General features: G+C 37.4%; 1 pseudogene; it reads left to right on the top strand.

The window, feature by feature from the left end:
• Positions 1–785: 785 nt before the first annotated feature.
• Positions 786–13,737, top strand: LOC123805065 (annotated as a pseudogene).
• The last annotated feature ends 3,743 nt before the right edge of the window (positions 13,738–17,480 follow it).

The raw sequence follows: 17,480 nt of genomic DNA, 5'->3' as shown, positions 1-17,480 counted from the left end.
AACTATTTCTGATCGCAGTGGTCCAATTAACACTCAGACAACTGTGCATATGTTTATGTTTATCTATGTGCTTAGATGCTATCTTAAAAACAAAAAAGATATGAAGATCTGATTTCATAAACTTTGGATTGACTATAGAAATGCTTATGTACTGTTAATTATCTACTCTAATGGTCAACCAAAACTGAAACAGCTAAGTTTAATTTCTTGACATTAGAAATGGCTCTTCTAGCAAGACTAGTTATTAGTCAACTTTGTATTTCTCAGAGTTGGTGTGCTATTGCTGCTATATCTCTATGTTTAGAGAAACTAGATTCCTGAGGAAAGCAAAAGTCATTAAAGAGTTAGAATATAGGACCTATAAGATTTTAAGGGGCTAGTTAGTATAGAGCAAAACTGTTTGGGGGATAATTAAATATAACCCTTTAACATTTTGAATAGCTGATTTAAAAAAAGGAACAAGGCTAAATGGAAGTTTCTAAGATGAGTCAAACTAGAGCCTATATTTTTGTTTTGCAAGGTGAAGTCATCTAAAATTATGTCATGACAGCATAATTAATTCAAAATGCATATTATCTATGGACCTAGTGGAATCCCCATTTCTCAATAAACCGTGAGGTAAAACTCCACCAAAGTTGGTTAGCTTTTGTCCAAATCCATGATTCTCAAATCTGGCTTGTCATAAGAATCCCCTAGAAGTACTGGAAAAAATTCACTGCTCCTGGAAAAATTTGATTCAGTAGGTTTGGTCTGGGACTAGCAATCTGTTTTGTAAAGCTCCTCAGATGGATTCTAATGATGATCCAGACACAAGAACCATGAGGATAACTAAATGGAAGTCCAAGATCAAGGAGCCAGCAGGTATGATGTCTGGCACCAGTTTCCTGGTTTATAGTTGGTTATCTTTTTGCTCTCCTCACAGGGCAGAAGGGAAAAGGGATGTCTCTGAGGTCTCTTTTATAAGGGCACTAATTCCACTCCTGAAGGTTCTGCCCTCATGATTTCATCATCTCCCAAAGGCCTCACCTCCAAATTCAATCACACTGGGAACTGAGTTTCAACAAATTAATTTTGTGGGGACACACTCACTCTATGGCAAGAAACTTTTAACCTTCAGGTTTTAAAAAAAAACTTATCCTGACCTGTGGATGTGTTTATTGGTTTTAGAGAGACTGGGGAAGGGAAGGAGAGAAACATTGATGTGAGAGAGAAACATCGATTTGTTACCTCTCATATGCACCCTAACCGGAGGCCCAACCAGCAACTTAGGCAAGTGCCTGACCAGAAATCAAACCTGCGCTTTAACCAACTCAGCCACACTGGCCAGGGCAACCTTTAGATTCTTAATTCCAGGATAAGTGTTATATAAAGAGCTCATTCAATTCTAGGATTTTCTGATTATTTGTAAAGGGTTGATATGTACATATGAACTAGTAAGTTTTTACTTCATATACAACCCAAAGGTCCACAATTAATAGTATCAGTTAAAAGTTTTCATAGCAGTCCTTGGGTGTATTTTTATTGAATTTAAGTTATATGAAAGAAGATCAACATCTTTTTTTTCAAAGCATAAGAGAACCCCCAGTATGAAGACAAGAAGGGCTCCATATAGTTAATATACTGACACATTAAGGCATGTAATATTTTTTAAAACATGAACATTGAGAGGGAATTGAATTCAGAAAATAGTAAAACTCCTAATTTATGGAATAAATTACATTTTCCTTAGATTGTCTCTTTGTTCTCTCACCTCAATCCATTAGTTTTCTCATTTGATAATTACACAATCTGTGTATTCTTACAAACACATGGAAAATCTTCCCAATTGTCTGCTGTGAAAATAGTCATGAAGAGTAGACAAGATTCTATAATGATTGCTGTAATCCTGTTTAGTGATACATAGCTTTCAAACATCCCTTCTATAGCCAAGAGTCCAAGTCTAAGTTGTGAATAAATGTTTGCCACCTCTAGAAATATGTCCTGACCAAAAGCCAATCCTTCTGCAATGTAAAGGAGCACTGATGTGATCATAATTGATGTGATGTATCAATGGTTGTTTGCCTGGGCTAATAAAAGTCCCTTCATATCCATTTACTGAGTGTTTTCTGATCACTGTTGACATAGAAAGGCCAAGCTGTAACTGCTGCTAGGTATTAATTAATTCCCCTACATTTACACTTTTATATAATCTTCAATATTCCTTCACACATGCAGAAATGTGTAAAATAGAACCTTTTGTAAATAAGAGCTGTCAATTTTGCTAGCTATAGCCCCTACCATAAAATTATATAATTCATTGGTCTGTAAAAGAACTATAATATAAAATATATTAAAGAATCTATATAAATGCAAATACAACAAAAAATACAATTGATTTTTACGGACTTTAAGTCTTAAATATAAGTAAAATCTCCATAGACTACTGGGCACAGTATGATAAAATGTCAAAATGGTTCCCTAAGGGAAATCAGAATGATGTTCCAGAATACCATTTTTAACAGCCCTCACTGTTCTTTTATACTCTTTCATTTGCTTGGGTGAAGGGTTGCTATAGAAGTGCTAAAGAGACTCCTAAGAAATAAAACCATAAGAAGATAACCCTTAAAAGGAAAAGGCATGCTGTGTCTGTCTCCAAAATTTTTCTGCTGAAATTCGATATTGTGATTTCATTTATATACTCACATAAACACACGTGACTTCCAGCTGATACATTAAAACCCTAATAAAGGTTTCACTTGAAAAAATAAGTAGTGTGCCTGTCTGCTGCTCAACTTGCTTAGGCAGTTCTTTGGTAGGTGATCCGAAGTTGCTGCCCAGCCCCCTTGCTGTGGCCACGCCTGAGTCTTAGTGTCCTAGTGCCCCAAAGAAGTCCCGCAGCAACCCCCAGATCCCCTTCCACTTCTTCAGTAGACAGTCTACTGGGTAAGGTTGGTTTGGGAAAGCCCACCATGGTGGAGGACTGCAACTCCACCTGGAAGACAGATTCAGAGCCCCAGCCTGAGCAGACCAAGCAGCCTAAGCAGTCCCAGCAGCCCTTTGAGCCAGCCATAGGGCCACCCTGTGCCAAGTAAGTTTTGCAGTGGACCAGAAGGCCAAGGCAGCAGGTTCCAGCTGAGCAGGGTGCTGGTTCCACTGCAGCAAATGCCAAATCAAAAAGAAATTTTTATAGTGAGAAGGATTTGTACAAATACCGGCACTGGTTCCAAAGCTTCAAAGATACCGATATTGAAATTACTTAAGTTACCTTCGCTTTTATAAGAATAAAATCCCATTCCGACCATCATAGCTGACGGGTTCCCTTTCCTCCACACCCTCCTCAACATTTGTTGATTTGTTTATTGATGGTAGCCATCCTGACAGGTGTGAGGTGATGTCTCACTGTGGTTTTAACTTGCATTTCTCTGATGATTAGTGATGTTGAGCATTTTTTCATATATCTATTAGTCATCTGTTTGTCCTGTTTGAAGAAGTGCCTATACAGGTCCTTTGCCAATTTCTTAATTGGATTGTTTTTTTCTTTGGTGCTGAGTTGTATAAATTTATTATAAATTGTGGATATTAAGCCCTTATCAGATATGTTGGGGAATGTGTACTCCCATTCAGGGGTTGTCTTTTCATTTTGTTGATGTTTTCCTTTGCTGTACAAAAACTTTTTACTTTGATACAGACCAATTTGTTTAATTTTTCTTTTGTTTACCTTTCCTGAAGAGATATATCAGAAAATATATAGCTATGAGAAATGTCTGAGGTTTTACTGGATGCACACAATGTGAAAAGCAGTATGGAGTTACTTCAAAAAATTTAAAATGGATTGCCTTATAACCCAGCAACTCAACTTTTGGGAATATATCCACAGAAAACCAAAACACCAATTTGAAAGAATATATGCACCCCTATATACATTGCAGCATTGTTTATAATAGGCAAGATTTGGAGGCAACCCAAATGCTCATCAGTAGATGAGTGGATAAAAAAAAAGCTGTGGTACATTTATATAATGAAATACCACTTGGCAATAAAAAAAAAGGAAATAGTATCCTTCGAGACAGCATGGAGAATATTATGCTAAGTGAAGTAAGCCAGTCAGAGAAAGATAAATACCATGTGATTTCACCTATATGTGGAATCTAATGAACAAAATAAACTAACAAACAGCTGTCAGAAGGGAAGAGGGTTTGAGGCTGGGTGGAAAAGGAGAAGGGATTAAGCAAGGAAAAAAACCTCATAGACATAAACAACAGTATGGAGATTACCAGAGGGAAAGGGGGTGAGGGAAGGTAGGAGAAGGTAAAGAGGGGATAAATGTTGATGGAAGGAGGCAACTTAGGGTAGTGAACACAAACTACAATATACAGATGATGTACTATAGAACCATGTAGCTGAACCCTATAGAAATCTATTAACCAATGTCATCCCAATAAATTTAACTTTTTATTGTTGTGCAATAGTAACTTCCCCCATTTCCCCTATTCCTCAGTTCCTCCCCATTACTCTACCCCACCCTAACCACCCTCACCCCCCACATTCAATCCCCCATTGTCTTTGTCCATAGGTCTTTTATACATGTTCCTTGATAACACTTCTGCTTCTTTGCTTGTTATCCCCCTCTCCCCTACCCTACAGTTACTGTTAGTTTGTTACCCTAAGAATCCTGAAATAAATGTAATTTTAAAAAAACAAAACAGGAAAAAACCCATTTAAGCCAAATGGTGTTTACATTGAAGAAATTCTAAATAAGTGTACAGGAGCTGATGAAAAGCTGGAGCCCAACAACTCTATAACATTCAATGGTTCTTTGAGAACAAAGCTTCAAATTTTATGCAAAAGAACTGCATGTGAAATTGAGGAATACAAAGAACCAAAAGGGAACAAGTGGAAGATTCTTCCTGGCTTATAAAATGATGTTATAATTTTTTGGAATAAAACTGTTGGTGTTCAAAAACAGTTGTCTCCATTTCCCCACCATCACTTTCACCAACTCCCCATCCCCTCCATCTAATGCCCTCCATCCTATCCCAGTTTGGCTTTGTCCATTGGTCCTTTATACATAATCCTTGATGACCCTTTCCCTTCTTTCCCCCGTTATCTCTCTCCCTCTTCCCCTCTGGTTACTGTCAGTTTGTTTTTTATTTCAATACATCTGGTTATATTTTGCTTGCCTATTCATTTTGTTCATTAGGTTCCACTTATAGGTGAGATCATATGGTATTTGTCTTTTACAACCTGACTTATTTCATTTAGCATAATGCTCTCCACTTCCATCCATGGTGTCACAAAAGGAAGGAGCTCCTTCTTTCTTTCTGCTGTGTAGTATTCCATTGTGTAAATGTACCACAGTTTTTTTGATCCACTCATTTCCTGATGGGCACTTAGGTTGCTTCCAACTCTTGGCTATTGTAAATTGGGCTGCTATGAACATTTGGGGCACATAGGTTATTTTCAATTAGTGTTTCAGAATTCTCAGGGTATAACCCCAGTAGTGGAATTGCCAGGTCAAAATGAAATTCCATTTTTAGTTTTCTGAGGAAATTCCACACTGTTTTCTACAGTGGCTGCACCAGTCTCCATTCCAAACAAAAAGTGCACGAGGGTTCTTTTCACTCCACAACCTTGCCAGCACTTGCTTGTTGATTTGGTTATGATGGCCATTCTGACCAGTGTGAAGTGGTATCTCATTGTGGTTTTAATTTGCATCTCTCTGATAGTTAGTGATGCTGAGCATCTTTTCATATGTCTCTGAGCCCTCTGTATGTCCTGCTTGGAGAAGTGTCTGTTCAGGTCCTCTGCCCATTTTTAATTGGGTTTTTTGTCTTTCTGGAGTGGAGTCATGTGATTTCTTTATATATTTTGGAGATCAAACCCTTGTCCAAGATATCATTTGCAAATATATTTTCACACACGGTTGGTTCCCTGTTCATTTTGCTAATGATTTCTTTGGCTGTGCAAAAGCTTTTTGTTTTGATGAAGTCCCATTTGTTTATTCTTTCCTTTATGTCCCTTGCTCTAGGGGACATATTGGTGAAAATATTGCTGCGTGAAATATCTGTGATTTTCCCGCCTATGTTCTCCTCTTGGACTTTTATGGTGTCGAGAATTATATTGAAGGCCTTAATCCACCTTGAATTTATTTTTGTGTCTGGTGTAAGTTGGTGGTTGATGTTCCTTTTCTCACATGTAGCTGTCCAAGTCTCCAAACACCACTTATTGAAGAGGCTATTTTTACTCCATTTTATGCTTCTTCCCCCCCTTGTCAAATGCTAATTGGCCATAGAAATTTGGGTTTATTTCTGGGCTCACTATTCTCTTCCATTGATCTATGTGTCTGTCCTTATGCCAGTACCAGACTGTTTTGATTATGGTGGCCTTGTAGTATAGTTTAGTGTCAGGCATTGTGATCCCTCCTGCTTTACTCTTCTTTCTCAAAATTGTGGTGGCTATTTGAAGTTGTTTATGGCTCCATATAAATTTTTGAAATGTTTTTTCTATATCTGTGAAATATGTCATTGTTATTTTAATAAGGACTGCATTGAATCTATAAATTGTTTGGGGTAGTATGGACATTTTGATGATGTTAATTCTTCCAATCCATGAACATGATATGTGCTTCCATTTATTTGTGTCTTCCTTAATTTCTACTTCGTGTTGTTTACTTTTCTGAGTACAGGTCTTTTGCCTCCTTGGTTAGGTTTATTCCTAGGTACTTTATTTTTTTTGTTGCTGTAGCAAATGGGATTTTTTCCTTATTTGTTTCTGATATTTCATTGTTGATGTACCAAAATTCCTTAGATTTCTGAATGCTGACTTTATATCCTGCTGATTTGCGAAATTCACTTATTAGGTTGGATAGTTTTTTGGTGGAGTCTGTAGTGTTTTCTACGTACACTATTATGTCATCTGCAAACAATGACAGTTTTACTTCCTTGTTTCCCATTTGTATGACCTTCATTTCTTTTTCCCTAAAGTTTTTTTAAATTTATTGTTAGAAAGGGGAATGGAGGGAGAAAGAAAGAGAGAAACATCAATATTTAGTTGTCTTTCATGTACCCCCTACTAGAGACATGGCCCGCAACCCTGGCATGTGCCTGAGACTGGTATTGAACTGGTAACCCTTTGCTCCGCAGGTGGATGCTCAATCCACTGGGTCACATCAACCAAGGATGTATGCCTTCCATTTTTTTCTTTTTGTCTGATTGCTATGGCTCTATGGCTAGGACTTCCAATACTATGTTGAACAGGAGTGGTGAAAGTGAACATCCTTGTCTTGTTCCTGATCTTAGTGTGAAAGGTTTTAGTTTTTACCCATTGAGTATGATGTTAGCTGTAGGCCTCTTGCATATGGCCTTTATTATGTTGAGGAATGCTCCCTCTATTTCTACTTTGCTGAGTGTTTTCATCATAAATGGGTGCTGTACCTTATCAAATGCTTTTTTCCCACATCTATTGATATGATCATGTGATATTTGTCTTTTCTTTTGTTTATGTGATGTATTACATTTATTGATTTGTGAATATTGTACCATCCTTGCATCCCTGGGATGAATCTGACTTGATCATGGTATATGATCCTTTTGAAGTATTCCTGGATGCGGTTTGCCAATATTTTGTTGAGGATTTTAGCATCTACGTTCATCACCAATATTGGACTGTAGTTTTCTTTCTTTGCTGTCTCTTTGTCTGGTTTGGAAATTAGGAGGATGCTGGCCTGATAAAAAGAATTTGGTAGTCTTCCCTTTTCTTGGATTTTTTTGTAATAATCTGAGAAAGATAGGAGTTAGCTCTTCCTTAAATGTTTTGTAAAATTTCCCTGTGAAACCATACAGTCCAGGGCTTCTGTGTGCTGACAGGTTTTCTTTTTAATTTATTTTTTTTATTACTGCTTCGATTTCAGCAGCTGTTATTGGTCTGTTCAGGCTTTCTGCTTCTTCATTTAGTTTTGGAAGATTATATTTTTCTAGCAATTTCTCCATTTCACCTAGGTTTTCTAATTTCTTGGCATATAGTTGTTCTTAGTAAATTCTTACAATCCTTTGTATTTTTGTAGTATCAATTGTGGTTACTCCTCTTTCACTTCTGATTTTATTTATTTGGGTCTACTCTCATTTTTTCTTGATGAGTTTGCTTAAAGTCATGTCAATTTTGTTTATCTTTTCAAAGAACCAGCTCCTGGATTTATCAGTCCTTTGAATTGTTCTTCTAGTGTCTATGTCATTTAATTTTGTTCTGATCTTGATTATTTTCTTCCTTGTACTCACTCTGGGCTTTGTTGTTGTTGTTGTTCCAGTTCTTGTAGATGTAGGGTTAGGTTATTTATTTGAAATATTTCTATCTTTTTTAGGAAGGCCTGTATCACTATGAACTTCCCTTTCAAGAATGTATTTGCTGTGTTCCATAAGTTTTGGACTGTTGTGTGTTCATTTTCACTTGTTTCTAGAAACTTTTTGATTTCTTCCTTGATTTCATTATTAACCCATTCATTGTTTAATAGCACGCTATTCAGTCCCCATGAGTTTGAAGATTTTTGAATTTTTTCCTTGAGGTTGGTTTTTAGTTTCAGGCTTTTGTGGTTCAAGAAAATGCTTGATCTAATTTCAATTTTCTTGAATTTGTTGAGGTTTGATTTGTGTCCTGTCATGTGGTCTATGTTTGAGTATATTCCATGTGCATTTTGCTTCTTTGGGATGAAAGGATATATATGTAAAATCTCAGTTATGTCCATTTGATCTAATGTGTCATTCTGTTGCACAATACCCTTACGGTATTTTGTTTGGAAGATCTCTCCATTGTTGAGAGTGGGGTTTTAAAATTCCTTACTGCATTTGTGTTGCTGTCTATATCTTTGATGAAGACCTCCAAAAATTTCTTTATATAGTTGGTTGTTCCTATGTTGAATACATATGTGTTTACAATATTTATATCTTCCTGATGGACATAAGTATTCCCTTCAGTATTTTGAAGTTTCTTTCTGTGCCTGTTTTTTATGACTTTTGTTTTGAAGTCTATTTTGTCTGATATAGGTATTGCTACCTAGGCATTTTTTTTTCCTGTCCGTTTGCTTGAAATATTTTTTCTAACCCTTCAATTTCAGTCTGTGTAGGTCTTTTGGTCTGATGTGGGTCTCTTGTAGGTAGCATATGTGCAGGTCATGTTTTCTTACCCATTCTTTTGATTGGAGAATTTAATCCATTCACATAAGGTTATTATTGATAAGTACTTATTCATTGCCATTACCTGCATTCCTCTGTCTCTCACTGTTTTTCTTCCTGTTCTTAAAGCAGTCCATTTAGCGTATCTTGCAATGCTGATTTGGTTGAGTTGTGTTCTTTGAGCTTTCTTTTGTCTGCGGAGCTCCTTATTTCACCTTCTATTTTAGTTGAGAGTCTTGCTGGGTAGAGTAGTCTCAGTTTTAGGTGTTTGTTTTTCATTACTAAGAATATTTCTTGCCGTTCCTTTGTGGTTTGTATTGTTTACATTGAGAATTGAGCTACTAGTCTTATCAGGTCTCCCTTGTATGTTACTTTCTGTTTCTCTCTTGCTACCTTTAGGATTCTCTCTTTGTCTTTGAATTCTGCCATTTTTTAAATTATTTATTTTTAATTACTTTGTTGTTGTTCAATTACAGTTGTCTGCATTTTCTCCCCACCACTCCCCTTTTACCCCAGTCAAACCCACCTCCCTCCCTTGCTTCCACCCTCCCCCTTGGTTTTGTCCATGTGTCCTTTATAGTTGTTCCTGAAAACCCTTCTTCCCACTGCCCCTTCCCCTCTGGCTATTGTAAGATTGTCCTTAATTTCAATGTCTCTGGTTATATTTTGTTTGCTTTATTCTTTTGCTGATTATGTTCCAGTTAAAGGTGAGATCATATGGTATTTGTCCCTCACTGCCTGGCTTATTCAACTTAGCATAATGATCTCCAGTTCCATCCATACTGTTGCAAAGGGTATAAGCTCCTTCTTTCTTTCTGCTACATAGAATTCCATTGTGTAAATGTACCATATTTTTTTGATCCATTCATTTACTGATGGGCACCTAGGTTGCTTCCAGCAATTGGCTATTGTAAATTGTGCTGCTATGAGCATTGGGGTGCATAGGTTCTTTTGGATTGGTGATTCAGAGCTCTTAGGGTATAATCCCAGCAGTGGAATTGCTGGGTCAAAAGGCAGTTCCATTTTTAGTTTTCTGAGGAAATTACACACTGTTTTCCACAGTGGCTGTACCAGTCTGCATTCCCACCAACAGTGCACTGGTGTTCCCTTTTCTCCACATCTTCTCCAACACTTGTTTGTTGATTTGTTTATGTTGGCCATTCTTACCAGTGTGAAGTGGTATCTCATTGTGGTTTTAATTTTCATCTCTCTGATGCTAGTGATGCTGAGCATCTTTTCATATGTCTCTGGGTCCTCTGTATGTCCTCCTTGGAGAAGTGTCTATTCAAGTCTTTTGCCCATTTTTAAATTTTTTTTGTCTTCTTAGAGTGGAGTCATGTGAGTTCTTCATATATTTTGTTGAGCTAATCTTTGTCTAAGGTATCATTGGCAACTATGTTTTTCCATATAGTTGGTTCTCTTTTCACTTTAATGCTTTTTTCTTTAGCCATTCAGAAACTTTTTAATTTAATGAGGTCCCATTTGTTTATTCTTTCCTTTTTGGAATTTTGCCATTTTAATTATGATGTATCTTGGAGTGGGCCTCTTTGGGTGCCTGTTGATTGGGACCTTCTCTGCTTCCTGGACTTGTGTGGCTTTTTTCTCTCATCAAATTAGGGAACTTTTCCATGATTACTTTTTCAAATAGGTTTTCTATTTCTTGCTCTTCTTCTTCTGATATCCCTATTGTATGGATATTATTATGTTTCATGTTGCCCTGCAGTTCCCTTAACCCCTTTTTGTTCTTTTTGAGACTTTTTTCTTTTTCTTGCTTTTTCTGGCAGTTTTTTTCTACCTTGTCCTACAGCTTGCTGATTCAATCCTCTGCTTCATCTAGCCGGCTTTTGATTCCTTCTACTGTGTTTTTCAATTCAGAAATTGTATCCTTCATTTTCTCTTGGCCTTTGTTGATAGTTTCTATGTCCTTTTTTAATGCTGATATATTTTGCAGTAAGTTCTTCATAGTTTCCCTGTAGCTTTTGGTAATTCACACTGAGCTCATTGAGCTTCCTTATAATCATTGCTTTGAACTCAAGATGTGATAGTTTACTTGCATCTATTTTATTTAGGACTCTTTCTGAGGATTCTTCCTTTATTTTTGATTGTGGGTTGTTTCTTTGTTTTCCCCTTATTTGTGAAGTTCTTCTTGTTTGCTTGTGCTTCCTAAATTAATCTGTTTTTACTTCCTGACTTTTGGTGTGAACTTCTATGGTAGGAGACCTATGTGATTCAGTGGTGTAGTCTCCTTGATCACCTGAACTAGATGCTCTTGGGATGCACTTTATGCCATTTATGTTAGTTCTCTGGATGTAATTGCATTTTGATTGTTGTTGGGTCATTATTTTGTAGGTCCTTCCCTCCAGCTGGTTGACTGAGGCTCACTTCACTCACCACATCCTATCTGGTGTTGTGCAGGTGCTGATAGGTTGCACCAAAGCTGATTCTTCTGTCTGTCCAAGGTCAGAAGGCCTCTCTCTTGCTATTGCTGAGTTGTTTGTTCCAGGTGTTTATCCACAATTGATTTGTAATTCCAGATTGGATCTTGACATCACCCCACAGTTGCATTAAAACCTCTCTCAGCTTGCACTATTGACCATATGAAGTAGGAGTTGTATCTTGTATAACAGCTTTGATCTCCGTATAGGCCGCTATTTCCAAATTGGCCAGGCAATCTCCTTATGTTCACAATGTCTCATGAGTTGGTACCTTAACTTAAATCTGCATACTTGTCATAGTCAGCAAGCCAGAGGGCAGGTGGTGGGTTACTGAATCAGGTGGGAAGTAAAAGGTGACCTTGGTCTGGATGCAAGCTCACTGGTATAACCATAGGCAGTATTGGGATGCACGTGGCTCTCTTCCTGCTTTGTGTCATCCCAGTGAGGCTGGAGTCAACTTTTTTTTTTATTTGATCTTTATTATATTTTTCCATTACCATTTAGGCCCCTCATACTACGCTCTCCCCAACACCATACTGTTATCCATGTCCATGAGTTCTTTTTCCTTTTTGTTCAATTCCTCCAATCTCGAATCCCTCCCAGATAGCTGTGCTCTATTCTCCATCTATGAGTGTTTCTCTGTTTTGCTGGTTAGTTCAGTCTGTTCTTTAGATTCCACATAGACACTTCTCCAAAGAGGACATACACATGGCAGACAGGCATATGAAAAGATGCTCAAGGTCACTAATCATCAGAGAAATGCAAATTAAAATCACAATGAGATGCCATCTCACAACTGTCAGAATGACTATCATCAATACATCAACAAACAACAAGTGATGGTGAGAATGTGGAGAAAGGGAACCCTTTTACACTGTTGGTGGAAATGCAGACTGACGCAGCCACTGTGGAAAGCAGTATGGAGATTCTTCAAAATGTTAGAAATAGAACTTCCTTTTGATATAGTGATCCCACTTCCAGGAATATGTCAGAAGGAACCCAAAACACTAATGCAAAAGAACATAAGCACCCTTATGTTCATTGAAGCATTATTTACAATTGCCAAGATATGGAAACAACCCAATGTCTATCAGTAGATGAGTGGACAAAACAACTATGGAACATTTACACAACAGAATACTATTTGGCCATAAAAAGAAGAAAATTTTACCCTTTGTGACTGTATGGATGAATCTGGTGAACATTATGTTAAGTGAAATACGCCAGTCAGAGAAAGAAAAAAAAACCTGATTATTAAAACTGGAAATGTCACTGGGTCTATTAACTGGTAGGAATCATTTCAGCATCTTATGAGTCCTAGCATAACTACTTAAGAATCACCCATATTCTTTAAAGTTTTGGTGAGCTTGGATATGGAAATTTTAAATCTCCTTTTGTAAAATTTATTCATCTGAAGCTGTTGTGGAAAATACTATTCCCAATATTGAGCAGAGTGCTTTGGAGCATTTTGTTTATTCAGTTAGAGACAGAAGAGAAAGGGGAAATCTCCTACCATTCACCCAGAAATATTAATGTCTTCAGAGAATTTTATCTGGGGACTACCTAGGAATGAAGAGTCAGAAGGAAGCATAGCCCAGAAAATGCCTGTCTCTCCAACTACCAGTCATAACAGTCAAACCTCCATGCTACACACACAAAAAATCTCTAAGGACTCCAATAATTCTTTGTCAGCTGCTCATGCAAATAGCAAAACAGAGGAAAAAAATGGCATCACACTGACAGGTCTGGCTCAGTTAGTTGGGCATCAACTCACAAAGTGAAAAGTTGCTGGTTAGATTCCTAGCCAGGGCATATGCCTGGGCTGTGGGTTCAGTCCCCAATTGGGTCACATACGAGGCAAGAAATTGATGTTTCTCTCTCTTTCCCCACTTTCCAAAAATAAATATATGAAATCTTTTTCTTTAAAGTGGTACTAGAGAGTCTGTAGAAGAAAGAGGCCCAGTGCAAGAGTCTAGCAATGAAGCTGCCAGGCCAAGGAATGCAGAGAAGAATGGAGATGCTGAAAATGCAAATTCTCAACCAGAAAAAACAATGAATAGTCACACAGAAAAAAAAGGAATGTGCATCTCCTCCTTAGAAAAATGAAGGAGGTGAAAATCATAACAAAAACTAAAAATCCTGGAAATGCAGTTTCTTAGGATGATGTACTATCAGAGTAAATGATCAGAAACCCACAAATATGTTTAGATACAGGAAGAAAAAAATTGCTGTACAGTTTATCCTAAAGAGGAGAGATAGGTCACATTTAAAATTTTAGCCACCTGTTTGTGATTTGTGCTGTAAGCATTTTGTTGTTATTTTTTTTATTTGGGTGACAATAAGTCACCAAAAAATTTGTGTGTGTGTATGTTCTGTTGTGTGTGTGAGTATAAGAAAGCAAGCAAGTGAAGCAACCAGTTCATAATTGAATCTGGCGAATGGTGTTCCAGTGTTATTTATTCTATCCTATCTTCTTTTCTTAATGTTTGAAATTCAGAAAAGATTTTTTCTGTTCTTTTTCCAGTCAGAGAGTAAAAATACTCCTTTTTCCAAATAAGAGTAAAAATCAAGTGAATTGATTATTCATCTCTTTCCCCTCCCCAACACATACACGCAAACACACACAATGCTAATTTTGTTTGATTTATCTTGTTTATGTACCTATAACTTCTTTGGGTGCAAGTATGCTTCCACCTGGAAACCTAAGCTAGAAACTTGGAAAGTTTATTTCACTTGTCCTTTAGCACTATCAGCAAATAAACCAATCATCCAGAGACTTTACTATGCTTCTGTAGGCAATGTCATTAAAATATAAGTGTTCCCTAAATCAATTTATACATATGTGATTTGTTTAAAATACCAATAATTTTAAACTAGACAAGCTGATTCTATAATTTATATGAAAATAAGCAAATAATCATCACAGAAAATAGAAAAAAGAAAAGCAAGCATGAGAAATCAGCCCTACTAGACATTAAAATTTAATATAAAGCCTCAAAATAAAACACAGCCATATTTTGTATGAATTTACAGACAGATCAATGCAACAGAATCGAAATGCAGAAACTGAACCAATGCATAGTGACATGGAAAGATACAGAATAGACAAATTAACAGTGGTTAAATATGAAGGGTGAGGTAGGAACAAGGTACAGGAGTAGAAGGCAGAATTTCCACCACATACTTATTTGTACTTGCTCATTTTTGAGCCATGTGAATATATTCAAAAAATTAAACAAAATAATTAAATGTAAAAATTAAAACATTTAAAGTCACTGAGTTGTAATGGTGCCAGAGTGAGAGAGTAGTCAACCGTTTCCATGAGCTTAGTCTCAAGACTGTATTCTGAATTCATCCAAATTGGACAAGAAAAAACTAGTGGCTGTACATTCAGAGTCATATTTCAAAGAGCATCACCTAACAGTTGGTTTAAATATATTTAATTCATAGTCCCATCTAAAAGAATCTAACTTTTAAATGCATTATATGAAACATATATTCTATAACAGCATCACATTAAAAATCACCAGTCTAATGAGATACCACTTCTCAAAAGTCAAAATGGCCATCATAAACAAATCAACAAACAACAACTGCTGGTGAGGTTGTAGAGAAAAAGGAACCCTAGTGCACTGTAGGTGGGAATGCAGACTGGTGCAGCCACTGTGGAAAACAGTATGGAATTTCCTCAGAAAACTAAAAATGGATCTAGCTTTTGATCCAGCAATTCCACCGCTAGGATTATATCCTAAGAACCCCGAAACACCAATCCAAAAGAACTCATGCACCCCAATGTTCATAGCAGCACAATTTATAATAGTCAAGTGCTGAGAGCAACCTAAGTGACCATCAACAAATGAGTAGATCAAAAAACTATGGTACATTTAAACAATGGAATACTACACAGTGGAGAGAAAAAAGGAGCTCCTACCCTTTGCAACAGCATGGATGGAAATGGAGAGCATTATTCTAAGTGAAATAAGCCAGGCAGTGAGGGACAAATACCATATGATATCACCATTAACAAGAACCTAATCAACAAAATGAACGTAAGCAAAGTATAGCCAAAGACATTGAAACTAAGAACAGGTTGACAGTGACCAGAGGGGTGAGGGGAGGGGATAATGGGGGAAAAGGGTGAAGGGTTTACAGGAACAATTATAAAGGACATATGGACAATAACAAGGGGGAGTGGAAACAGGGGAGGGAGGTGGGGAGGGCTGGAGTGGTGGGGAGGGGTGGGGGAAAAGTCAGAAAACTACTTGAACAACAATAAAAAATAAAATAAATAAAATTTATTTTGAAGAACCCTGGCTGTTGTGGCTCCATGGATTGAGTGCCGGCCAGTGAACAAAAGGGTCACTGGTTTGAATCCCAGTTGGGGCATATGCCTGGGTTGCAGGCCAGGTCCCCAGTAGGGGGCACGTGAGAGGCAAGCACACATTGATGTTTCTCTCTTTCTCTCCCACCCTTCTCCTCTGACTAAAAATAAATAAATCAAATCTTTAAAACTTCTCTATAAAAGTTTATTTTGAAGATTCTTTTCTCCTCTTCCTTAGTTTTTCCATGGGGATAAAATTGCTCAAATTCTTTCTTTGATTTTGTTTTCCATTTACCATGTTTCCTTCTAAGACATAGTTGATACTTAGATTACCTCTTTATTTAGTCATTGTCATAAACAAAATTCCAAGATGTCACCCAATGAATCAAGTCTTTATATGATCGCCTCCTCTTTAGATCCAGCAGAACCTATGACCTTCTCTCAGCCAATAGAATATGGCAAAGGACTCCCTTCATTAGAGTATGCTATACAGCAAAGGTGTTACTTTATATAAGACTATGTCTTAGCTGACCAAAATGAAGTATTTTCCTTCTTGCTGGCTTTGAAGAAATAAGCTGCCATGTTGTGAGGGAACTTCTGAAAGGGTAATGTGACAAGGAACTGCTGTGGGGTCCTTTAGGATCTGAGAGTCTCCTCTGGCAGATGTGCAGCAAAAAAGTGGGAACTTCATTTCTGTAACTGTAAGCAACAGATATCTGCCTGTGACCACATGAGCTTGATGATTCTAGTATCAATTCTATGTGGTGGGGATTTCCCACACCACCAAGCAATTCTCCAACCAAAAAGCAGAGTGTGTCCTATATTTCAACTCAATTCTGAAACTATCTGCCCTGAGATAGGTCACATCCCACAAGTTAAGGGATCAGTCCCACAATACTGCCACCACTTCAGATACTCATCACAAGTCCATGTTGTCATCTGTGCTTCTGATGGACTGGCTATAAATTATAGGCTCTCATGATCCCTTCCTTAAGTTTGATTAATTTGCTAGAGTGGCTCACAGAACTTAGAGGAACATTTTACTTACTAGATTACCAGTTTATTGTAAAAATGATATAAGTCAGGAACAGCCCGATGGAAGAGAAGCATAGTGAAAGGTATGGGGAAAGCACAAGTAGCTGTCATGTCTTCTCAGAGAGAACCATCCTCTGTAAATCTCCACATGTTCACCAACCCAGAAGCTCTCCAAAGCCTGTCCTTTTGGGTCTCTATGGATGCTTCATTAAATAGGCAGGATTGAGTAAACCATTGACAAGTGGTAACTGGACTCAGGCTCCAGGTGCTCTCCCCTCCCAAGAGCTTGGGAGGGTGGGATTGAAAGTTCCAAGTCTCTAATCACATTGTTGGTTCTTCTGCTAACCAGCCTCCATCCTTAGGTGCTTTACAAAAGTCATGTCATTAACAAAGACACATTTACCTCTCTCAACACTTAGTGAATTCCAATGGGTTCTGTGCCAAGAACAGTGGACAGAGACTACATATTATGTCTTATAAATCTCAATATCACAGTTTGTTTTATCTATAAATTAATACAGTCTTGCCAAAAAGTAGAGTGAAGTC

The sequence above is a fragment of the Phyllostomus hastatus genome, unplaced genomic scaffold (genome assembly GCF_019186645.2).
Source record: "Phyllostomus hastatus isolate PE091 unplaced genomic scaffold, TTU_PhHast_1.1 phas_scaffold_28, whole genome shotgun sequence".
Taxonomy (NCBI): domain Eukaryota; kingdom Metazoa; phylum Chordata; class Mammalia; order Chiroptera; family Phyllostomidae; genus Phyllostomus; species Phyllostomus hastatus.
Note: the sequence above shows the minus strand (reverse complement) of the source record. Positions and strands in the feature narration are given on the sequence as shown.